This window comes from Danaus plexippus, chromosome 17 (assembly GCF_018135715.1).
Source record: "Danaus plexippus chromosome 17, MEX_DaPlex, whole genome shotgun sequence".
NCBI lineage: Eukaryota > Metazoa > Arthropoda > Insecta > Lepidoptera > Nymphalidae > Danaus > Danaus plexippus.
The window spans coordinates 4,590,669-4,606,976 of NC_083548.1; the positions used below are offsets into that span (position 1 = coordinate 4,590,669).

Consider the following 16,308-nt stretch of genomic DNA (forward strand, 5'->3'; position numbering starts at 1 on the left):
ACCACTTGAGATACGGATTGAATCATGAGCGACGGCGATTTATATTAAAATAATATATTTAATCTAATTATAGTGAAATAATAATAGTATAATATAATTTTATTTGTTAAAGTCCGAATAGAAAACAAGTTTAAATAACCGAAAATTTTAAATGTTCAGAAAATATATCAAAAACTCTTTTTGTTTTAATCGAGTAAAATATATTTTAAGAAATGAAAAAAAAAAGGATATATGTTACAGCTTTTTCTTATGTAGTGTCTTTTTTTGTATAAAAATATGTGATATTAATCATATATATATTACGTTTATCGACTTGGAAAATACGAAAACTATGAATAGTTCTCTTCTTCCACTCGATATCGTCATAGTCCTATTAATACCTATCTTTACGTTAATTTCTTTTAAAATAGATTAACAGACTAATTAAAATATTTTTTAAAAAACTTATTATCTTTCAGTCAATGTCTGATACGAATTGAAACGTAAACAGAATTTCATTGTGACAAAACAATTAAAAGATACCTTAAATAACCAAACGTTTCGAGCTTAAGATAACTGAAGACACTTGTCATGAAATAATCAAATAAATTATACGATTAAGCATGAGATAAAGTAATAAGTCGGCATCTCGTGACTTAAACCGTTAAGCATTTATCTAATGTAGTGCGGAATCTCTCTTGTAACCCGTAAGTATCAATACGTTTGCGCCACCGAGGTCGCCTAAACATATTTTGTCAGTACCACCGTAGTAGAAAAATATTTATTTTAAAGGCTCTAAAGCACCGGAGCGTGACTCCTTCCTATTCCTGTTTGTCATTTTACGTACCTCAAGCGTAACAGATTAAAACGGAATGTAGATAATTTTTAATTCAATTATAGAATTTCGATACAAATTACAATTGTCAAATGTCATAGCTCCACAGTCTAAACAATTACATACTGTTATTGTTTTGTCATATTACTTGTGTACAGCGCCCTCCAGCGACGAGTTGCTAAATTGTAGCCTGAAGCTAGCTTAATTTTTTGCGTTGACAACTTTATAGATGGCACTGTTTATATTTTTGTAAGTGTTTTAGAATATTTTTTATATACGTGACCTATTGAAGTCCGATAACATATTTTTATGATTAGAATAAGGTGTAATTTTATTCGAAATCAAAGAACATTAAATCAGATCACTCTAACTCTTTGTTGTTGTAATAATTATAAGTTAAATGATGCTATTTATAAGTCAATTTATGTCAACCTTACAATATGTTTATGTTTAACTTGTATAATCTTTCCGCAGTTTATTTTTAGAATCGCACCGATAAGCATGTCACTGGTAATTGCCAATAACACATTGAGCCTGTTATAAAATACCGCACCATTGGCCAATATTACTTATTAAATTAAATTAAATCAAACATGTATATTTATTAATATCTAATGTTTGCTTTATCGTTTCCGATAAACTTTATGCTTTATGCAAATATATTCACGTTTCCTAACCAAGTATATAAAATACTAGAAGTTATATTATAGATATGTGGAATATTGTGAAGATATAAACGGAATAGATCATTTGAATAGTCTGGTAACACTTAGGTGAAATGTAGCTAACTTAAACATGACTGTTACCAAAACAAGATTCTGGTGAACCGGTTCCACGGACATTGCTCTTCTGATAACGTTACATTATTCAACGCCTCGTGCCGGGTATAACTCCAGTCATTTGTGAATCGGATAAAAAATAATGTTCTATTTCAGTATCCAGCCGTTTTGCTCTAACACGCTATTAGACGAGATGCTGTTTAATAATATAAAACTAGTTTCGAGATTAGTTCACCTTAGATAAGAGCGAAGTGGTTATCAAATAGCATATTTTCTTTGAATATTCTTTGAGGTGAGTGGAAGAATGAAAATTGTATAAAACATAAGAAATCTTAAAGATATAATAAAGTCTTCAATACGTTAATAATAAAAAGCCAGTGATAAGTGAACTAATAGTGAGAAAAAAAAATTACACCCTATCAAAATTCGGAGACGTCATTGGCTGAAAGCAAAATTTTTAGTTGTAATAAATTTGTTTATTTAAAAAATAATAATTAGGTTTCATTAATTGTATTTGATTTTTATACTTGGTGACTTCATGTTAAAGAAAACAACCCTGTATTGAATTATTGTCTCTTTATATTCAGAGGGATTAGGATTGTATGACTTTTGTAGACATTCGTCATCATTTAGGTACTACTTAGATGTGTTTCTTTTGATATTCTATTAAGATACATGCATATTTCCATCCATACAATAATATAAACATACAGTACAAAAATCATAACTTGTCTACGTTGCTGAAGTTAAATAAATAGATTTACATATATGTATACATCACTTGTATTTATATAAAAGGAATAATAGGAAAATACCGACTTTAATTTTAAAATAAAACCTTTTTATAAATTTAAGATTAGACATTTATCAATTTATTAGATGATATACGTGATACAATTTTTGAGTAGTATGTACTTGTGAGGACAAAAATATAAAAATTACTTAACTTAATAATAACATATGTATGACATATATATTTTATAATAAAAAAAAAATCTAATTTATTTTGTTCTAAATGGACACTTTTAAAACAGAAGTATTCTAGAAATTGTCTGTCAATTGTTCCTCAAGGTATGTATATATAGATATATATGGATCCTTTATTATTCAATATTTTTGTACATAGCATTCAATTCTATTTCGGACGTACTAAGTGTGACTATACTATCTTAAAATTCATCTAAACTGGGTACTTCCTGAATTAATTGACTGTATATCTCAAAATAGACGCCTCTTAATACTGAGGACGCTAACACTATGTTTATTTTAGGTTTTACCAAAGAAAATATCTCTAGTAGTGAAATATATTCCATAGAATATCAGTCCATATCTATATATCCATCTGGACGTTTATTAAGCAAAAAAGATAGGATCAAATTCAAGGTTATATCTGTACAAAGCCTTACAGAAGATTAACTTACAGCACTGTGTGGAATACCAAATATGAGATGGACATCGATTGAAAAATATACATAAAAGTCTTCTCTGGCATGTCTTCTGTAACTTAAGGTTTTCCTTTTTGGATCTAATTCAGTTAAAATGAAAAATAGTAATTTTATTATTACTCATGTTATCTACTACAAATTCTCGGCATTTACTCTTGCTTGTTTTAGTCAATAGACCTACAAATTGCGCGTAATTCTAAATTGAGAATTTCTTTGACTTAGTAAGCTTGTGGGGCAGGCCACCCTTGTATTCAACAACTAAAATTTGTGTTGATTGCATTAACGTAATTAATTGATATAATAGAAGTTAATAAGGCTAGATATAAATGAAACAATAAACATATATTTTTTATTATTTACATCTGCAAATATTCGAAACAAAATAAAATCTTATGTATAAAAAACCTAATTCAGACATTACTTTTGATTGAAATTTCCCGTTCCAATAAAATAACAAGCTAAAATGATGTTATGAGAAACAAAAATCAGTATGTTACATTATCTCCTTAATTTACGATCAGTTTTTTATACCTCTATCGTAAAAACGCTAAAGAATTATCATCCTGCTTTTTATTTTTGAAAACTAAAAGGTGACATCAGTCACTGAGTTTTTTGGTGAAAGGCGTTTTTGATTTGAATATTTTTTTTTTGTTTTTGTTTTCTAGATATTGGCTTCTCTGTATTGTTTGTAGTCATTTAAATTTTACTCTTGTTTAAATTTCAATTTAGATGAAAATTATTGATATCGTTGTATGGTAAAAAAATCTTTATTACAAAAACAGAAGCATCATCGTTAATGATATTATTAGGATATTTCGTATATTATATCAAATATTCAATAAACTTTTAATGTCCAAAATGGTTTGTAAGATTAAGGGGAACGCAAACGATACAGCCTGTATTTGATTCCTTGAAAGTAATTTACCAATGCTTGACTCATCACGGCACCTCCCTAATAAGATATGCGACCAGATACTTAGTCATGAATTCGCATCTTTCTAACCAGCTTCAAAAGAAAGAGGTACCAAGTTTTAACAATATACATATTCTATAAAATTTGGTAACTCTTCCACCTCGTAAAAGTTTTCGATAAAGTTGATAAACATACATCATATATTTCCAAACACTTGTTTTTTCGCATTTTATTAATTTTGAGAATTATTTCATTATAATCTATTCTGGAATTGATTACATATAAATTTTGTATTATTATTTTTTTATAACAATAACGCTCTTCAAAAAACTTACTCCAAATAAATAAACATCATACAAAATAGTTTCACATTTCTATAAAATAGCAAAAAAATAGCAACGCTTTACAGTTTTCACTTTAATCAACTTAAAACAGTAATGAGATCTTAGTCTTTCGCGAGTTTTATTCATTTAAATGAACTTAAAACAGTGCTCAAAAGTAGTTGAATTTTTAAAGAATAAGAAAATATTTTTTTAGGGATATGTTTTATGTGCAATATTTATGTTTAAAGGAGGAAGAGCAAAAATTTTATTTATAATTAACCAAACGTAAAGATATTAGAATATTAAACAGATGTGCGCTTTTATTAGCAAAAAATCTAGACTCTAGAGGCTAGAAGTGAGACGGAAACAGACGGTGTATTAAAGTAATATAATTTGAAAGCCAAAGCGTGTAATAAAAATTTTTCGGTAGTATAAATAGCAGTCTTATATGATAGACATTTAAAAAGAAGCTATTCCGAACACACAGGCGGTATTTAAAACTGGATTATAAAAATGTCAAAAAAATGTCCATTGCAATTTTCAAAGGAACTACATGTAGTCAGGGTCAAGGAACTAAATAAATATACTTACGTCATAAATAATTAAATCATAACAAGTTATTTGTTACACGACATTGATAGTCTTAATTTCGTTAAGTTCGTTTGATGAAATTTCCTAATGAATTATTTGATGTAGTGATACAATTGCTGTCTTTTACTATTTGTTGTTTCTTTTCTGTTATTTTGGTTGCACAAAAATGTGACCAAATCTATTATTTACTACATAATGCATGGTATATGTTAGAAAAAAGATATCTTACATAAGATGTGACAGACAATCAATAAAAACTATAATGCAAACAAAAAAGGCATGCAATTTATAATCCTAATCCCCATGATATATGACTATACCTCGTGGGACTCCACGAGGTTTCTACAATTGTCGTGTGTGATCTATTTTGGGACACAATCACTCGACCCGGATAAATTGGTTGAACTTATAACAGATGTACAGTATGATGATCCAAAGCATTACCATTTACGGGGTACAATATGTCCAATACTGTTTAGCTCTATGTAAAATTGTGTTCCATTAATCTTAAACGTAGGTGTATATACATAGTAAATAAAGTATTGGCTTTATCCTACGTTTATCTTTATTTTAAGATTTTTGTTTTTGGTAAGAGTTGGATGTTTTATTTTTAGAAGCGAGATACGACTCCAATTTTATAAACTTTATAATTTATTGACATTTTAATGAACATAATTTTAGAATTTAAAAATTCAATTGCCGCAGCAGTTTCTTTCGCCAAAAATATAAAAATTTGAATACGAAATTTAAGCCTCTGTTAAGTACTAAGGTTTTATTAAAAAGAAACAGTGTTTGTTTTCGTCTCATGCTATTAACTTATATACTTTAATTAATATCTTAAAGAATAATTTAATGAATGTAAATCAATTATTTTGATAACGTTCTGCTCACACTAACCCCCACAATGTCTCCTTTTAAAACAACAATTAAATATGGGTTTTCGTGTCCTACAAATCATCGTGTTTATAATTTTAAATTTTATATGGAAAAGTGTTATAAAATAGAACACACTGTATAAGCCAACCACTTACATTACTAACAGCTCTGTATAGTTGTATCTGGCTCACAACTCATGATATTTGTATTACTTAATATAGAATATAAAAATAACAACAGATTATACAGACCTCAAAATCTTTATTGTACATTAACGAGGTCCTTAACGTAGGAAAATATTGACGTGTTGATATTTTATCAGCTTTAATATTTAATAATAACGAAATAAGCTGTATTAGATTATAAAAAAAAACATTAATAAGTTTAAAATAGTTCAACGTATGCAGTTAGACAATCATTACAGTGGCGGTTTATGTAAAATCTATGGCTTTTAACTTAATTTTTTCTTCCTCTTATATATTGGAATACTAATATTAGTGATGGCTGTATAGATGTGCCATGACGCGGACTCACAGGATCCTAATGCTATAACAACTATATCAATAAATAAGGCAAGCTACCTTGAAGCTAAATTTGAAATCATAAAGGTTACGACTAAGACGCGTATAAAGAACTTCTACTTTAAACTTTCGTTAAATGTATTCCTAAAAAACACGATTCCAACATTATATATTCACGTATAATATTTATACGTAAACAGAAAGAATCTCAAAAATATCCGACACATTTTCCGTTCAACGACAGAAAACAGGATCTTCTATTTATATGTAGACAATCTGCGAGATGTACAAAATACTGAATATATTAAAATCGATTAACATATTATAATTTTATTAACAAAAATAAATATTTTTTTGTAAGTGGGACGAAATTTAAATAGATACTGAACGGAATCGCTTTTGCCATTATGGACGAAGCAAATACTGCACTCAAGGCCGATGCAAGCATTCCATTGAATACCTTCGTGAGAAGTAAAGCTGCGTAGTTATAATAAGAGTTATACATTAGTTTTTTATTTCAAATGTTATTTATCACCTAAAAATACATAAATGAAACTCTGGCAGAAAGTACCCTCGCAATGCTATGAAATTTCAACATATTTTATTTAAAAATTAAAGTTATTTCACATTTAACTCTGTTTTCTTTATTTTCTTCGAGATTCTATTACACTACATTTAATGCAACGATTCGATTCGATTGCTGTAATCGTGATCACGGGAAAAAAGAGATGAAAGTGACAAAGGATAATGTAGAAAAATAAAATTGAAATACTCTCTTTAAATTAAAACTCTTTAAATATGACCTCGTGAAACTCCTAAAGCCTCTAAATCTGTCTATAGCTATTATTTGCACTTATATATTTACATATTCTTATCTCACTTACTCATCCAAGAACTATTATCTTTTAATATCCATAAATATCTTTTACATTATGTAATGGCCATAATCAAGTGGAACGTGTATTGTGAACTCAGAAATACTTAAGATTGAAGTTATACAACTCTAGATGAATATTATACAAGCGTTATTCTTTTAAATAGCGTTTAAATCATTAGTCCATTTTATTTATACAATCTTCATACAACATGCTACATACGATAACATTAAACATCACAGAAAATTCATCAAACATAAACAAATATATCATCGTGTACGTTAGGGATATTTAAGATCGAATATTCCTAGAAACCGCTGTCTATGTAAGTCGCTTGTATCATTTAAATTTTTATTTGCGACTTACGAAATATAATTTTGTCTATCTCTCTACCTTATTACATATTAAATTACTGATTTCTTAAGATTATTTTTTATAAACATGAACAGTGATGATATTTTGTTAATTATTTATCATCTGAAACATAAGGATAAGCATTACGTGTAGTTAGCGCTATGCTAATGACGTTAAGATAATATCTAACAATTATAATGTAACTATGTCAGAAACATTTCAAAGTTTCCCAATATAACCTTTGCTATTATCAAAAAAGCAATATTACAAATACGATCTCTAATTCTCTGATCTGATATATTTTTCTCCTTGATCTTTATACTATTTACTATATGCTGATTTATTGGTCTCCTACGTTCAGTGTCATATGCAGATATAGAAATGTGGAGAGTGACCAAATAATTTTGTTGACCCGGAACTCATTTAAGCGCAAATGATATATATCAACGTCAATGATGGCTTTAAACTAAACAATTTATGTATCGATATGAACAGAAACTGTCACATAGCCAAAAATAATAAGGTAGCGCTCGGAACATTCCACGTGAGGAATACAACAAACGAGAATAAAATATTACAATTTTCTATTCCACCTGACATTACTAAAAATCGTCAGTCATTGTTAACTATCAGATTGTTATTGGTGGTTATAAGATCATTGCTAACAATATAAACAAATGTTCTTAATAAAAGTTCAGAGTCTAAATTATTAAAAATTAAACAAAATTATCTTTATATACATTTCTTAAACATGAACTATTCTAACGATACGACTTATGAATGCATTTTATAGTAAGTACTCATCTTTTGAAAATGCTGATTTAAAAACAGTTCTATTGCTGGATAATAAAGTTTGTAGTTAAATAATCCGTCAACAACAGATTATAATTTTGTATATACAAGAGAAGGTTCATCCATATTTATGAAGGTTTTTTCAACGTTGTCTTGTACATAATAATAACAAGTTTTGAGAATTCAATTGAATGTAAATTATTTACAATTTGCAACTGAACATAGTTCAATGTTTTTGCGCAACTTCAAAGGACACTTTTAATTATGTCAACAAAATGTAAATTAATTCAGCTAAAAGAATTTATTTATTAAAGATTTATTATTATATCACACTTTGAATATAAGCGTGTTATTACTCCGGTGCATGCCTCAATTAATTATTTTCTTCATAAAGCATTGATTTTAGTGAATTTAAAAATCTGTAGATATTGGTATATAAATATTTTTATGACTTCCATTATCATGTAAAAACAAACATGTCTATTCAATGATACCAACTCGCGAATACACACCTGGTTGCAAGTTACTATTTGATACAAATACTTTAAATAAACATATTGTAATTATTACCCATCTAAAGGATCAGACACATTACTACCAACATCCAGTCTAGCAGCTTTCTAACGCGTCTATTTCAATTACCTTTTACAGAAGCGAAAGAAGAAATCATTAAATTTAGAAATCTTTCTGAATAATTTTAAAGTATATTTATAACAATACAAATAAAGAAAAAATATTTTCTAAAACACACTAAAGGAAATAAGAATTTAAGTATATTAGTTGTATTTTTTTATAATATTATTTTCCAGATTTTGTCCGTCGTTTGAGACTCGAAGTCTCACATATTAGACGTCATTATAGTTCCAAATTATTAAATTGCTAAAGTGCTGTCCGTATAAAACGTTTTATCCGATGAAGAATAAGTTTCGACGACAAGACGTTTTGTAAATCATGTGTAACATTAAGATTACTATAAGATATTTTCGATTACAAATATTTGCTTTTAAATGATAAAATGTAAGCCGTTTATGGATAATTTATTTGAATTTAAATGAAACTAATACATTTAGAATATACTGCTACTACGCGTAGTATATCCGAAATATATTAGTTTCATTTAAATGAATAAAACTCGCGAAAGTCTTAGATCTCAATTTATTTGTTTTTTTGTCAAATTCATTATATCATTGCTTAATGCTTGTACATAGGTTGAAATTGTAGACAAAACACCTGAAGAAAAACTATTTGCCGTCTTGTAATAATGGAAACAGAGAACATTATGGGTCACTAATATTATAAGATATTAGGTACTTCTTGCAAAATATCATGGTAATGTCACCGGGATGGCCTGATCTGTTTTGAAATCTCTGACAGCCATCAAATATTTTTAAATTATTGCAGAGTGAAAAACTGTAATTTGCCTACGTTTCTTTGGAAAAATTGTCTAGACAGACTAACAACCAAATCATATAGATTATATAAGGACTTCCTTTTTGGCGATTGAAGAACGGGACTTTAAAAAAACATGTTTTCCGATGTTAACTAAAAAAAATATCTTTTAATTTTGGACACAGCAGTTGGTAAGCCTCCTGACCGTTTGATATGAATTAAAACCACACGCTGGCTTTGAAATACTAAGTAAAACAACTTTTGAGTTTAGAAAGTCTGTAAGCCTTGTGCAAATAAAATTTGATCTGAGTTTATTAGTCTATTTACGTAATTCATTCTGCCTAATATTTTACATCAAGACTAATATTAATTCTATACACGAAAGTACCTCGAACCCTTGCTATTTTATCCCAGTCACGTGTATTGGAGAATTACATAAATTTTTTACATACCTGCATTATTCATGGCCGCAATCGACTGCTATTGATGGTTTGAATCAGGGTAAAGAATTTTATAATTCTTAAACTTTTTAAGCCTAAATACGTTCTAGGGTAAATCAAAATTTCGGTCTATTTTTAACAGTCGTATAAGAGGAAAGTTTTTAATTTATTATTTTAATTCGGTACAATTTTTTATGACGTTTATATAACTTTTTCATTTGTTTATTTCTTTAGTATTGGCATACTGGATCGTCAATATGGAAACATTAATGTAATTGAATTTTATTATGTAATAATAATACCAACAAGGTTGATTTTGTTAAAATTTATATATTGTTATTCAAAATTGAGGTTTCTAATTCAAAGATCAAGAACGTAAAGGAGCGATCACATTAAAATAGCAATTCAGAAGAATCGTATTATTAAAATCCGCCAAAATTTATTTCTATTATTAGATTTTATTCTACGTATAATATAACTTGTTTATGACCGTCAAAATAGCCGTGATGGTGAGCTCAACCATCTATCAAAGTCGGCAATAAAATTGAGTGATACGCAATTAGATGTAGCGTCATCTGTAAGGAAGCTATTTGGTTCGCAAAAATCAATAAACCTTGTAGAATGTTCAATTAAATAAAAAAAATATAGATTCAAATGAAGGAGGTTTTACAAGTAATATGAGAAGAAATTATGCTTTGGCATTTAAAGTTTTTATGACTGATATTTCTCGCATCTTCTTACACGGATGTTGTAGATAAATCCAACCATATACATATTTTTTTTTTATTATCTATAGAATTTATTTTAATTTATTGTTTTTTAATTATAACCATTAATGAGCTTCATAGCTATTGAACCTTTTAGTGATGCTTACTGTGATGTAACACACTTTAGACAGCGTTAAAAATTTTGTTGTCAAATAAATTTTTCTTTCATTATAGATTTTATATAAAAAGTAATAAAGAATTTTAATTTACAAGTGGCAATATAGAAAAAACAACACAAATTTTTGTTATGTATCTATATAAAATCTCTCTGATAAATAAATATACCTACCTTTATGTGTAATATTACATAATCATCTATAAAATTTATATTTGCTCGGTAAAATTACAACTGTAATGTATCGATTATTTTAGAACATCAATATTATATATTTTCCAGACAGAGATCAGTTTGAAAATTAGATATTTTAGTGTTTGATGTGAAAATTTAAACGAAAATAATTGTTTATTAATTATTGAACACGTTTATTGAACAACATCCCTTAAATAACATTTTTCCTATTCCATCATCATGATTTATAAAACCAGAATTGCGATATATATCCAAAAATACGATAACAGCGAGTTATTTAATAAAAATTAAAATAATTTTCTTCATTGGAAGCTATGACTCTTTTATCGCAAAGATTTAAAAACGAGATATTAAATCAAATGTACTATTTACGGATGTGACATTATCTTTGGTAAGACCGTGTACCTACGATTGTTTTCAACAACACTGATAACGTCTTATAAATCATAGTAACTTGATAAGTATTTTTTTTTTATATCATATCAATCCAACTGAAGAACGACTGCGGACTATTGATAGCTTTATCATTGAGATCGATATTATTTATCTTGACGTCATAGAAAAATTTCGAACTGAGTCGTCCGAGCCATTCACAAACATTACTTTTATAATTATATATTCATCACACATACACATTAAAAACAATTTCCACATTTTATATATAATCATATGCACAAATGAGATAAATAAATAACAGAAATAGATAAAGTTTTCTGTATAAATGATCATTAATAAAGTGAAAAAACTCATGTAGCAAAGTGTCACTGCCATCATTCTTTATTTAAAGATTAATTGTGTCAATATAATATGATAAGAAGTTCAAGGAGTTTTAATAAGAGCTTTTGAAACTGCTGCAAGTACTATAAACTTCATTCATAAATTTTATTTATCTTCGCGCTCGATATATATAATAAAATATATGTACGTCTTTGTAAAATTATTATAAAAGAGATATGAATTACTTTCATATACGTAGTGACTTCTTTGCGACTTTCAGGTCATATAAAACGGTTATATCCTTCAAATAAATTTAAAAAGTAAATTATTTAACTAGGTTCTATTAATATAGGCACATTTGCGAGATAAGATTCCCGACGATTTAAATTCATTTTATTATGAGACTTTTAATATTGGATGAAAAGAAATTTGTTAGATTTAATTTATAGTTTATTTCGTTACGGATTTTCGAGTGTTGTTTCTGACAGGATTTAATACGATTCACGAATAAACAATTCATTGTAAAGATGAAGCTAGATCCTTAAAACTCAAAAGATCTTTGAGTCAACACTTTTACTCTCTACCACATTTTTCATTTTACATTCTTGATACCGATAAACTAAGACAATAAGAAGAATAGCCTTTTAGTGTCGATATTGAAAGCATTAATACTTAATTAGGAATAATTTTAATGTTTAAAACATCTTAATTAAATCGAAATTAACAAACTTAAATTTGTAATTAATATGAAAAGAATTTGTAGAAAGTAACACTCGTTTAAAAAAATATATTAACTTGTACCTATAACTTCATTTGTTTCAGTTTAATCGATAGCTGCCATTTGATGATCGTATTTTTCGTAACATCTCTAAGTTCTCACAAAAAAGTTGTTGGAACATATTTTTTTGTTCAGTTTCCTTATTGGAGAGGATTTTAAGATTATCAGTTTAATGAATTTGCTAACATTTTAATGCGATTAATATCAAATCTTATCAAATGTTAAAAGTGGACTTTTCACTTCCATCACTCAATAATGTTAAAACCACAGTTCATAGATAGAATTTATATATAATTACTTCTTCTATTTTATTAGAATTTAATTCTGAGACATAAAAATGTAAATCTAAATAAAAAAATGTAAATCTATTGTAATAAATGGTGCAGTGAGATAATTAAAAAAAAGTAAGAAGACTTTTACGTCTTACGTCATCTAACTGACTATGAATAATATGATATATTTTTTAGTACGTCGCTTTGGAACTTTGAAAGGTTAGTACCCACCCTTTCGTCCAGGATTAAACGAAGATAATGAGTGGTTTGTCATTTCATAATCATAATGAAGCACTATGAGGTCGCTTTCGCATGCAACCTTAGAATTTTTAGTTTAAATCTAATTGGAATATATCGAAAATTATATATTGTTTTAATATTGTCAGAAGTGATTTAATATTAAAATTTTAGACTCGTCAATAGTCTGTGCAACTGTAATATTAAATCATTCAAAATTTATTTAAATAGCAAATTACATTATTTAAAAATAATCATGTATTGTATAAATCCTTCTAATTCTGTATTTTCGTATCTTAACATATATTGTAAGCATATGATATTTGAGTTCTTTTGTTATAAGAAAAAAATATAATTTTCCTGTAGAACTGGAAAAATAACTTATAGGTATAACATTAGCAAACATTAGCGCTTAGGTGAATTATACATGCTTCATCGCGACCAGTTCTGTAACATTTCAAACAACGGAATGCAACTAATGCAGGACAATGTTTGAAAGGAAATTACAATGCATGCACATAATTAATGCAATGCATTAGTAATGGGGTAGTAACTTATAGTAAGCCGCTGATTAACCTAACCGCCATTACTGTACGAGTTATTTTTAGATTCCGTACAGAGATCACGGCTTTGTCTGGTAATGTAAATGAATAAATAACCTGTGCGAGTTGGCCCATTATACAGCCGGCATAAAATTATACACATATTGTTTCCATGATGTAACCAGAGCATATCATACATAACATATAAAAAAAGATCTTACCACGTCTGGCTGGTTCCCGCATTTTCATAGTCGTTAACGAATTTAAAATGTTTTTAGTTACATAGAGGTTATGTTGTCACACATCTTGACAGATGACGTGAAACGTCACCGACACCTGCTGCCGTACACAATTCCCGGTTATGTTTTATGAAACATCAAGATCATAGTTTAGGGATCCGTTCGCGACGCTTGGCATAGCGGCCAATGAACGTACAGCGCCAAGGTCACTGGAAGCAGAGCCAGTGAGGCTGATCGGCGATAGAGTGCAGCAATATACACGAGCTACTAGTCCGCTGCCCGTATGGCAACTAAGCAGTGACTGGGCCCGGCGTGATGCGCCGATAAGCGGTATAAGGTATAAATAAAAACGCCGCGCTGTGAATATGAATGAATGCGCAGCGATTTTACGTCATTTGTTCAATAATGTGGGTAAGTAAATGACTTCTAGAAATTAACATTATGTTTTAACCTAATATTACGAAACAAATTGACGGAGAAAAGATTTTAGAAACGTTGATAACGGTTCTTTTATCGTATTTAATCCCTCAGTAATTTGTTTGTGCATCAAGTAAGGGCAACAAACAACATCATACAATCCTATTATCCTTTATTGGAACAATTACTATCAGTATTTTTTAATATATATTAATTAACTTAAGAGATATGTTATCAACTAATTATCTACGGCTCGTTTCATTAACAACGGTTAGAAAAGAGAAACCGTTTCTATACATATTCATTGATAATGGCCAGACACAAAAATTGTGCAATAAATATTCAGTGCTAAATAATGGAGATGACGGCAGAAAAAAATTTAGGTATAGTATAGTTATGGTGAGTACAAATATATATTCTCAATATTTATCTTCAAATCGAGCTACTAGTTTAGCTATCCAACACTAGATGACGCTTTTAAACAAAATTGTTAATTGTTATCATTAAGTATATAGCCGAGATTTTGAAGATTCTGTTTACGAATGGCGGCCAGTTTTTTTTCAATAAATATTTTGTTCCAATATTAAAGGCATTGTTGATATAATGTAAATATTATACGTATAATAATAATTATATATAGGAGATTCTTTAATTATAAGGTTAAAATTTCAGTTAATGTATGTATGAAAGTATTAATAAATAATCTATCAATCCTCTGTAACTTATAAAAAAAGGCAAAAGTACTTGTAGTTGCTTTAATTTTATTAGATAATAATTGATTTGATAATATAAACTAAAAATTTAATAAAACCCCCGACCTAAAAAAAAGTACGCAATTATTATGACAAAAGGTTAGTGTTTCAAATGTCAGATCCCACATATGCTTGCAAGCAAACAAAGCATTCCTATCACATCTAACAAACGACCTGTTGACCTTGAAGGCCTGAGCCGATATCCACCAAACATAGCTAAGAAAACTCTCGACGGATATACCTTTCAAACAAAAAAAACCGCATTAAAATCGGATCATCCGTTTGGGAGCTACGTTGCCTCAGACAGACATACACACAGACACGTCAAACTTATAACACCCCGTCGTTTTTGCGTCGGGGGTTAAAAATATAAAAATATTAAACTTAGTATTCTATGTCTTTCAAAAATACTATAGAAAAAATAAATAAGATTAAAATGGGACAAAAACGTAACGGTATCACAGGAGTCTGAAATGAAATCTAATAATCTCTTGAAAATTTAAAGGAGTTTTAAATAACTAGACAGATTTATCGGGTAGTGGGACCTCAGGAACATTTAAATCAAAATAAGCTAAAGAATAATAGTTTTAAAATATTTCTTGTGTTTTATATTTTGCCATGTTGAACATTAAAAAAAAAAACTTATTTCAGTATATACTAATAGCTAAGTAAGAAAAAGTATTTCCATTAAAAGTTATGAAAGGTTGCTATCGTTCATCGACGTAGACTGTCACTGTGATCATCATATCGGACGGATCCTTTCATATCGTTTGCCGTCGATCACGGTCGCTGTAAAGGAACCGAAACGCTGAGATCATGTTGACATAACATTATAAAAAATACTTGTGTCCGAAAAACTTAGTTTCAATTACATATTTATTCTGGTATAAAGCTTTTTCTATAATAAGTACCCCGAAACCGAAAACAGAACTTCTTGTCTTTAAAGTAAAATTTCCTTTTACTAGAGTACTCCTCATTATAATTTATACTACCTTTTTCAAGTGTAAATATTTTTTTTATAATTACCAACTTCCTTTACTGTTATTTCCTTTCTTGTATTTTATATTCATCATCAGCCTATCTGAACCCATTGCTGAGCAAAGGCCTCTTCTCACATGGAGAAGGTTAGAGCATAAATAACCATGCTTGCTCAAGACGGGTTTGC

The 16,308-nt window shown here is 28.4% G+C and overlaps 1 protein-coding gene across 1 annotated transcript in view; it reads right to left on the reverse strand.

Annotated features, from left to right (window-relative positions):
- Positions 1 to 14,265, reverse strand: part of LOC116771494 (cGMP-dependent protein kinase, isozyme 2 forms cD4/T1/T3A/T3B) — a 77,932-nt gene extending 63,667 nt beyond the window's left edge. The window contains exon 1 of the mRNA XM_032663346.2: positions 13,957 to 14,265. The gene's annotated coding sequence lies outside the window, so the exon portion shown is untranslated. The remainder of the gene's footprint in view (positions 1 to 13,956) is intronic.
- Between the last annotated feature and the right edge of the window lie 2,043 nt (positions 14,266 to 16,308).